This window comes from Metopolophium dirhodum, chromosome 1 (genome assembly GCF_019925205.1).
Source record: "Metopolophium dirhodum isolate CAU chromosome 1, ASM1992520v1, whole genome shotgun sequence".
Lineage (NCBI taxonomy): Eukaryota > Metazoa > Arthropoda > Insecta > Hemiptera > Aphididae > Metopolophium > Metopolophium dirhodum.
Window position 1 is genome coordinate 23,071,916 of NC_083560.1, and position 11,228 is coordinate 23,083,143.

Here is an 11,228-nt window from a genome sequence, read left to right on the forward strand (position 1 = left end):
CAAATCAGAAAAAGTAAATACCGATATCCGAAACCGAAATTGAAATCGGGAAATATATTTATGGTTTCAAGTCCTGAACTTATCTTTGTAAATTATATATGGCAACGCTATCTAACTAGGAAAATGAGCAGCAGTGAGGGCCAGTCCTTCATGCGTCCATTTAAGTTAAAAACGATTTGGTGACAGTAGATGGCGTTGCCGTTATCAAAATACTTTAAATCTAAAATATATTAATACCGATAACCAGCCACTGACGTTATGTTGGACTAAACTAGCTAGAGTTTTCAGCAACTCTTCATGGTTAATCGTGTCATATACTCAAATGCCGTTGTTAGGTCCAAGAAAAATGTTAAGGTTTTTTTTTTACCAACATAAAAAAGTTTATTATTTTTTAATTATTATTTGAGTAGGTTTTTGAAAAATGATTTAACATTGATATCGGTCCATAGTTAATAGTTATTAATGTATTTATGTTCCCCTCCTTTGTATAAAGGAATTACTTAAATCTATCAGGAAAAGTACATTTTCCAATACTTAAATTAATACTAAATAACTGTAGGTGCCTACTATAGAAAATACCTACCTACATTAAAAGTGAATTTTGAAAAAAGTATTCCCAAAATATTCACGTATAGATCTTAATTGTACGAATAGGTATTTACTTTATTTTTTCGGCCAAAAATGGTAACGAGGATGTCGGACACTTTGTGTGGTCGGGTAAAAACGGTTATTTTAGAACGAGGATATACTTATTGTACTATTATATTATAGGCACGGATTGTCACATAATTTAAATGGCAAATAACAAAGATTTTTGTGGCATATTTAAAATAATATGTAAATTATTGATAAAATGCTAAAATATTTTATTTTGTTTTAATAAAATATTGGAAATACGTTAAAGACGTAAATAGGTACCAAGTTACAACAAATATTCAAACAAAACTGTACAATATTAGATTTCTTAAAGTTATACAGTGGTATAGTAAAAAAGTAAAAAAAAAATTGATGGTCTGTGAAGACACTGTGTAATAATTTACACATTCAAGTATTATGTTTAATAACCTTAAAAAACATAAATCCGATTTTAGCGATTTCGATATACATAGTAGATAATACATGAATGCCAGATACCTTTATTATATGATTAAATAAATTATAAAAATACAAAGATATACCAGCTTCCTAAGTGCATACACCTATATCTCAGTTATATATTTTTATGTTCACATCCAGGACCTACAATAACTCGGCACTCCTTTTACTGATCATTTCAATAATTTTGTTATGTTATAATTAAAGATCGGATTTATATGTTTTTACGTAGGTATTATTGTGCCTGAGTCTATGGAGTTAAAGTAAAAAAATTGGACTATCCGTTTCATTCTGAATTCGTAGTAAAAAGCTTTTTTCCATATTTGAGAATATTTAATCTGGGTTAGAGAATAATAAAATATTAGCAAAATAATTTGCACATTTTTGGGATTTCAGGATTATCAAAATTAGAACATTAATGCGTGTTCTAAATTAATAATCGTGCATATTTATTATTTTCTCAAAATTCGAATTTTAAATGTTTATAAAAACTATTATGAATAATATGTATTTTTAATATTTTTCAACTATCATTGTAACAAAATATATTAGGATCCTTGTATTAAATACATTTTTTACTACACTTAGAATCTAAAATTACGAAATAATCTCAAGTTATACGTAGTTTATTTATAATTGGTTCATTACAGCCATAATATAAAAATTAATACAGTTAATATGTACAGGGTTATTTTTTTATCGTGAACCAGATAAGGGATGTATTAGGAATATTAAAATAATTTTTTTTTAAACTTTCTAGGTTTTACTATTTTACACTGTGTTACAATTATGATAATTCAAACCGTTTAGTACGTCACAACATATATCAACCCGGCTTCTAGGACCAGCACCTTATTAAGTGTAGGTACATTAATGCATCATTTTGTAAGGTGAATCGTGGTGTACAATATACAAAAACGCATAGGTAAATAATTAAATTAAAGAGCCCACAACTATTCCCCAAAATTGTTAACTATTATGCACACTTGAATTGGAAACGTTTATTATTATTCATTTATTTATAATGAGGAAATATAATCACAATTAAAATATATATTATAATGTATATAAAATAAATATTATAAATTATAATAGTTACGTTATAAGTAGACAGGTAGTAGGTATATACGTAATTTATACTTACAACTGAATCAAAATAACTAAACAAATTACTAGACAGTAAATAAATGCTCTAATCAAAACTCAATTAAACGACGAACACGATTTATGGCAATCATATAAACTATGATATTATGCCATTGATAAAGGAAGGAGTTATCCAACTGTCGGGTATAAGACGTGTATAACGCACTTAAAACTGATTAGATCTCAGTTACAGTGTATTACTAAGTGCGATTTTTCGAACTAAAATAGAACTATATACAAGTTGGAAATTCAACTATTGTGAAATGGAAGTAATTATGGCTATGTATTCGGAAAGAATATTCTTAATAAATATAATTCAATTCACTAACACTGTACCTACAAACAAACATATTATTTTGTTATAACAGTTCAACAGTTCAACTCACAGAAATAACTTGTAAATAAAATAATTATTACACGATAAGTAGCCCAAATAATGCTTCGATTTTCAACTTCAGTAGTCAGTAACTATCTTGTTCGATGGGAGAGTGAAATTAGTTGGTGCATTCGGGAGGCGCATTCAATCGTTTTGAAAACTCCATGAAAAACAAAAAAATATTTAGATTATTATACTAATAAAATATAAACGATTACCTATCTTCTAAGTTGGATTCTACGCTACCTATACGATCTGATCTGGTCTTCGCCGTCGTCACTGACAGATAAGACTCTGGTATTTCAACCCCCGTTTGAGAATGTCGTGACATATGGATTGCATACCTGTTGCTCCTAAAATTAAAACAAATATATTTCGTATTTAGTAACACGCTGATCTACGGCTGGTATACGTATTCAATTTTTATTCCAACAGAATAATATCGTCAAAAAAAACCTTTGACAAATGACAATGGTCATCGATAATTGATGATTCTTGGACAATCATCAGGAATTCATCTTATTTTTCGGGTTTTTATGAATTATACGAACCTAATAATTATGAAATATTAATTATTATTTTTTGAACTAAAATAATTGTAATAATTATGGTTGGTAGTTTATAGCATTTGCATATTTTCTTATGATGCGTAAGAAATAGAAGAGTAAGCTTAAAAATTTGTTTACAGATTCAAAGAACTGAAATTAATTAATTAATTTTGCATATTTTTCTATTTTTTAGATTTTAGTGGTACCAGCTGGATATATTGAGGTATTTTTGCATATAATATTTTGGCATTTTTTGAGCTTTTTTAGACATTTTCTATTATTTTTTAGTCTATTTCAATAAATATCTATGAAAAAATGGTATCTGAAGGTTGAAAATGTAAATTAAGGTTTCTCTCAAGAAGGCACCTAGTTAATTTTGTAACCAAAAAAATCTAAAAATATATAGGTATTGACGCAGTTTTTTTCTACAGACATTTTCAGTTTTTTGAAAATCTTTATATCATGAACATTTTGGAAAGTTTACTTTACACAAAAGATAATTCGAAGGCGTGGTTTGGCGATTCAAATACGTTAATAAACTAAGAATAAACGTAAATAGTTCAGGCCTTGAAACTGATTTTAGAAACCTGTATAAACCGTTTAATAACTGAAACTGAAAACAAAATCAAAAACAAATCCAGAAAAAATTGGAAACTGGTATTAAATTCAAAACTGAAACCGAAAAAAATTTGAAACTGGTATACAAAATCGAAACCAAAACCAAAATCGAAAAACTTAAAAACCAGGTTACAAAACCGAAATTTTTTCAATCGGTTTCAAGCCTTGGATAACTTAATAATCGTCGATGCCATCCGCATCATCTGCCGTCGTATTGGGTGCACGGGGGCCAGCCGCTGTTGCTGTTAGACTCCTGCCTGGTCAGCGCGGACCGATTTCACAGTTTCACAGATAATAGTACTGAGTTTATACAGGCCGCCACGACGCGATGAGGACGATCCGTAGCATGTGCCCCTGTTCACTTAATATCGATTCTGGATGTAGCCGGAGTTTAATCGTATATCGAACCCTATAGAAATTTTTATAAAAATGATAATAATAATCACGACTACACGAGCCTGCTGCTAATGTGGCGGAAAGTACGTGAGTCACGTCTCGTCTCACTTCGCTTCGACTCAGAGCAGGGTTTCAGCCACTCGTGATCATGTCGTTTGGCGTAGAGAGGAGAGGCTAATCTGTCCACAGCGACCAACACCGACGTCGGTCACCAGGGCAGCAGTCGCTGCTCGTTTATACATGCGTATGACTCGGCGTATGTTTTCATGGGTAAATACAAGTTTTTGTCTATTAAATAGTTGTCAATTTCATGAAGTGAAAACGCTAAAAAATATTCCGTGTGTCTACAAAAACACTTACACAGTAATATAATATAGGAATATTTAAGTAATTTTAAATATAAAAAAAAATAAAAAATACTCATTTTTAAAATGAAAAATTTTTGGCCCAACAGACCACATTAGTTAAAATATTAAAGTGAATTGACCTCTTATAAAATTTAAAAGTAAAATTATTATCTAGACAATATCATAGGTTTTTTTTATTATATTTTAATTTTAAAGCGAGAAATGCGTATTTGAAGATGTACAATTAGTATTAGCTTTAGAGGATTATTTTTTCCGATTACGGTACTCTGTGGGTATAGTAGGTACTGGCGTAGTCTAAGTGGGTTGATAAACAGTATAATTAGAAAAAAATATCTACCTATTTAATTTTAAAATGCCAAAAAAAATTTACGTTTTCACTCCAAATTTAAAATCAGAATTTTCTTTTTTTTTGAGATGCTGATGAAGTTGAAAAATCGTTTTGTAAAATATGTAAATTGGTAATTTTCATAGAAGATGGTAGACTTAAATTATATGGTGCCTGACAGCATAGTAGGAGGTACTACATAAATGAAAAAATAAATTAATTTATTGACATCATCAGATGCATTGTACGTATTTAGTTGCATGTAATTTGTTTTAATATTATATTTGGTTAGATAACTTATATATAATTATAGGTACCTATATATAATCTTAATTAATCAAGTATCAAAATAAAACTGATTTTATGTACCAGGTATTGGCTACTAATATAGTACTCCCTATGTATATAATAATAATTTATTATTTTGTTTTTTTTTTTGTTTAGTGTTCCGTATTTTTGTTTTATTTCTACGACCACTATCTGCTTTTAATATTAATTTTGACCTTAGTAGGTATAACATCTGAATAAATTATAAATACGTTACCTAGCTAATTCGAAACAACATTTAGATTTTATTTTATGAATTATTTTACTTTATTTTGTAATTACAAAAATACAAATATAAGTTTGTAGTATGTACTTTCTCAAATTCTAAAATATTATTAAAAATTGATTTATAATTTATATTTTCATGAAAAATGTATTGTATGCATATAGATTATAACAAATATTAACAATACAATTATAATATTGTTACAGGTATTATATTATTTGGGGGACATATGGTAAATTATTATAATTAATTTAGTTTCATAAACTAAATTCATTAACTAAGAAAAGTTTTTTTAGGGGAGGGGACGAGGGGTGTTGGATTTTAATACGCAAATACGGCCTTGTCCATAAACAACCAAATGTCCAAACAGCAAAAAATCGGCAGGTAATATATCCAATAATAATACACGTCTTTTAAATTTTCCAGTTTATGGCCATACATTTTTATAATAAGTATATTATATATTAAATATAATCTAATATAAATAGCACCTTAAATTTGATAAATTGTGTAGTATTATAATCCTAAATACTAGAGTTCTGGCTACCAACACTGCTACAATCCAAATTAAATCATGTTCTGTGAATTATTTCGTAAATAACTATACAAAAAAAACTGTATTGTAATAATAAGTATAATTCATTAGTTTACCTCTGCCCCACACGGGGAAATTGAATTTTCCGGTATATCCGATGTCGAACGAATTCCAAAACCGGTCAAACAAATTCAAACAAATTACGTACTAAATATTGGCAAAAAGAAAATGTCAAACAGTCGATTATTTACTTATGAGGGAGGCTGGGGAAACGTTTCCTCAGCTCCCCAAGGGGAAATTGAATTTTACGGGTTACGTGATGTCAAACAAATTCTGATTCGGGTCAAACAAATTCAAACAAATAACGTACTAAATATTGGCAAAAGAAAATTCACGAAAATTGATAAGTGGGGAGCTGGGGAAACGTACGTAAAACTATTACCCATGATTGAAATTGTCAAAAAATGTTTATATATTCATTTTATATACATGATAAAATTTTCAAAATATTTTGACTCTTTTTCGTTATTTAAATAGAAGCTTTCAATTTTTATTTTTATTCTATAAATTTCAATAAAATTTTATTAGTTGGGTCAAAAAGATTGAAAATCCAAAACAAAGTTCCTTATAAGTTTTTGTAATAAAAGTTGATAAATATTAAAATATTATATTGATATTATTATCCATAGGCACGGTTTTTATAAGTATTTAGTATAAGTATTTAATGTTCAAATGTTTACAAAATGTATCAAAATATCGATAAATTTTGTCAATATTCGAACTTTAAATGCTATAAAAAAAAATTGTGCATATGTATTTTTGATATTTTTCAACTGATATTTTAATAATATATCAGGAGCCTTGTATACAATTTTCACGCTCTTTTACCATACAAATTAAATGTTATTGATATTTATAAAAAAAAAAAACTATAACAATTAAAAACTGACAATGTTTGTAAACAGCTCTAAAAGAGTCAAAATATTTTCAACATTTTATGGTGTTTAGAAAAAGAAAATATAAACATTTAGTGACATTTTCATGCATCTACAGTTATTCGTTTTTGAATTACAACAAGAGAACAAAACGCTACATAAGAAATTGAGTAAATAACCAATGTTGTAAAAATATGAATTTCAAACGCTCATAAAAATTTAATTTGACTTTCTTGTAGACATTTTTTTTTGATAAAGGTAGACAGTCTTAGATTAAAAACAAAAATCTTTATGAATCGTCAACTCAAAATAATTTCCTAATTTTCGTAACTTTTCCGTATTTTGTCAATATTTTAACTTTAAATGCTTATAACTAAAAACTGTGACTAAGGATTTTTAATTTTTTTCTTTGAAACAATAACCTAGGAGCCTTCTATTAAATTTTCAAGCATTTTTAACCAACAGATAAAATTTTATTGATATTTATAGAAAAAAAAACTAAAAAAAATGGAAACTGAAAATTTCAGTAAACTGCTCAAAATAAGTCAAAATATTTGGAAAATGTTGTGGTCTATAGAAAATGCTTTTATAAACATTCAGTCAAAATTTCATATATCTACGTTAATTTGTTTTAGAGTTACACCAAAAACTAAAATTGATTTTTTCAAAAACAGATTTTGCGTAAAAATTCCCGTTTTTCTTTAATTTTTATGTTGTTTTTCACGGCGTTTTTAAAAACTACCGGGAAATGTTTACTTTTGACCCCCCAAAGCACCAACTAAATTCACTTTCCTATCAAAAAAGATGTTGTTGAAGAAAATCTAAGCATTTTTACTGTCCTAAAAGGTGATGACAGATACAACAATTTAAAGTGGGTAAATGGATGTCACTCTACTATACAGTAGGTTACAGGTGATCATTAATCATTTAACAAAACAATTAAATTATTGAACGTAATAAATTTAAATTAATTTTTATGAACAAATATTACAGGAGTTGAAACAAACAAGAACGTTAGCTCAAAGGATTATTATGCGTACCGATTAATGATTAGACGTGGCCTGGACAACGTCATTTTACGATGTCGTGAGCTTTGTCAACAATTCATGGTCGACATGTACGCGAAGATTGAGAGCGAACGACTACGATACTTACGATATAATCAACAAAAGCTGCGCGCGGAAGAGTACATTCATTTGCGAGACGCTATTGTTGCAAATGCTACAATGTACCTATAAGACCACACGCAGCTCGGCATGTGTCCAGTACGTGATGGGCAGCATTAATTATTATATAAAGGACAATGTAATAGGTACAAGGAAAGTATGATATAATTTGTTATATAAAAGCAAGGCTACACGTAGCAAGGATGTACGTGTAGGTACTCCTTTTCCTTGTATCAATGCACCTATATAAGAGGGACCCTAACGAAAGGCTCATCACTCTATAGTTGGCAGGCTACTAGTTGACGGTATCCATGCTGATTATTTATGTCTTAAATTGTACAAGTTCAATAATTTGAAACTATTCATAATTGATTTGTGTTTTATATTTAATAAACTTATATTATAATCAATTCGAATAAGAGTGATTTGTTCGACTTTGAAGCTTATCAACAGTGTCTCTCATCCGGTTCACAACAGGAACAAATTTTGGTTCCGAAACCAGGGATCTTCACATACATCGTATCAACACGACGAAGATTCCGACCCGAATCATTCAAGGGAAACCTGATCAATTTCTCGAAGATCATTCAGAACATCTGCAGTCGATCGGAAGGCGTTTGGAAACGACGAAGTCAAATACAAACAACTTAGTAATGTACAATAGTTGGTAAGCATAGTCTTAAGTCACAAAGCCCAAGGCGACACCGTAACAGTTTAAACGTAACGTTAGACGATAGTTTTGAAATAGACCTTTCTGAAAGTCATATATTTGAAGTTGTATTCGGATCACCAGTGACAGGTACTAATAGCAGCGCGTCAAGCGGAAATACGAGTGTAGCAAACTATACAGTTACTATAGATAAAACTGTAGAGCACGTAATACGGTTAGTACCCGAGTTTAGTGGGGGTATAGATGAGAAATTAGTATTTTTCATAAATGCATGTGAGTTAGTTGTAGATATAACTCCAGTGGCTAATCAGGACATAATGTTAAGGGCAATCCTAAATCGAATAAAGGGCTTAGCTTACGAGGTAATAAAGTACGAAAATATAACTAGTTGGGATATGTTAAAAACGTTATTAAAAACTACATAGGTATGATAAACCCACCAATGCAGCGTACCTACAAACCGAATTGTTTAGCGCGAAGCGAAAGTGAAACCTTGCCAAATTATTCCGAAAGGGTACAACAGTTAAAAAAGGAATTACGTACCGAATACTTAAATTCGGAAGAACGCGAAAATATTGAGAAAGTATGTATAGATTTCATGGACATATTTCATTTAGAGGGCGATAGGTTAACCCACACCACATCCATAGAACATGAGATCAGAACTCCGGAGGGGGAACCACCCATATATCAGAGACAATATAGGTTACCGCATAGTCAAAGAAATGAAATAACGAAACAAATAAGACAAATGGAAAGCGACGGTATAATAGAACCTAGCAGTAGTCCTTGGAATAGTCCTATAATTTTAGTCCCGAAAAAAATGGACGTATCAGGAAAGCCAAAATTTCGTTTAGTAGTAGATTTTCGGAAATTAAATAACATAACGGTGGGGGATAAAATGCCCTTACCACAAATACAAGACGTGTTAGATCGATTAGGTAGGTCTAAGTACTTTTCTATTATAGATTTAGCCCAAGGTTTCCATCAAATTTCGTTAAATAAAGAGTCACGGGTTAAAACAGCCTTTAGTAGTGACATCGGGCATTGGCAATATACGAAACTACCAATGGGTTTAAAAAACAGTCCTCCCACATTTCAACGATTAATGAATAACGTTCTATGTAATTTAATCGGTTTAAAATGTTTAATATATTTAAACGATATTATAGTTTTTTCTACCGACTTATATGAACATGACAAACGAATTAGAGAAGTGTTTACTCGTTTACGAACACACAATTTAAAGTTACAACCAATTAAGTGCGAATTTTTAAGAAAAGAAGTAATATATTTAGGGCATAAATTAACCGAAAAAGGGGTACAGCCCGACGAACGAAAAATTGAATGCGTTAAAACATTCCCCATACCTACAACGGTAAAAGAAATAAAATCCTATCTAGGATTGACAGGTTATTATAGAAACTTTGTACCTGATTATGGAAAAATCGCAAAACCAATAACGAATCTATTACGAAAGGGAATAGAATTTAAATGGACAGTAGACTGTCAAGAAGCTTTCGATAAATTAAAAAATATATTATGTAGCGCACCACTATTACAATATCCGAATTTCGAACAACCATTTATTATTACGTGTGACGCTAGTAATTACGCGGTAGGATGCGTACTAAGCCAAGGTGTTATACCGGCCGATTTACCTATCGCATACGCGTCACGTACACTCAATAAAGCCGAAATAAATTATTCAACAACCGAGAAAGAACTAGTAACTATTATGTTTGGTGTTAAACAATTCCGACCATACGTTTATGGACGAAAATTTACAATAGTAACTGACCATAAGCCATTAACATGGTTATTCAGTGTCAAGGACCCAGGCAGTAGGTTGCTTAGATGACAAACAAAATTAGACGAGTTCGATTATGAGATTCAATACAAGAGTGGTAAGACTAATTTAAATGCAGATGCATTAAGTAGGATAAAAGAAATAAATCTAATCGAAGCTACTACCACGTACGATGTATTTTGGGAAGAATTTAATTCCAAGATAATTATAAATACGCGAATAAAAGAAATAAACGGACAGATAGTAAATGCACCTAGAGATTCAATTGTAGTAATAGATATACCTAGGGATAAGATAATAACCAACGAACAAACCCAAGCAATAACTAGAGAAGTAGATATAGCTAATATTAATACCAATATTGGGGATATAGCATATATAGAAAATAGCAAATTAATCTGTTTGGTAACCAAAGAAAAGGAAAACGACGTTCCTACATATGAAAATATATATAATGCACTAATAAAATTAAGACAGTTATGCGAGTTTAATAGGATATATAAGTTAACAGTATTCAAGAATGAGGTAAATTATACCAAAGATAAATTAAATTGGTCACAAGTACGAGCAATGTATAGGTACATATTCAAGGGTACGCACGTAAACGTACTAATTTATTCCGAAACCATAATAAGTAGCCAGGATAGGTTAGATATAATTAAATTATATCACGACTCACTCATGGGT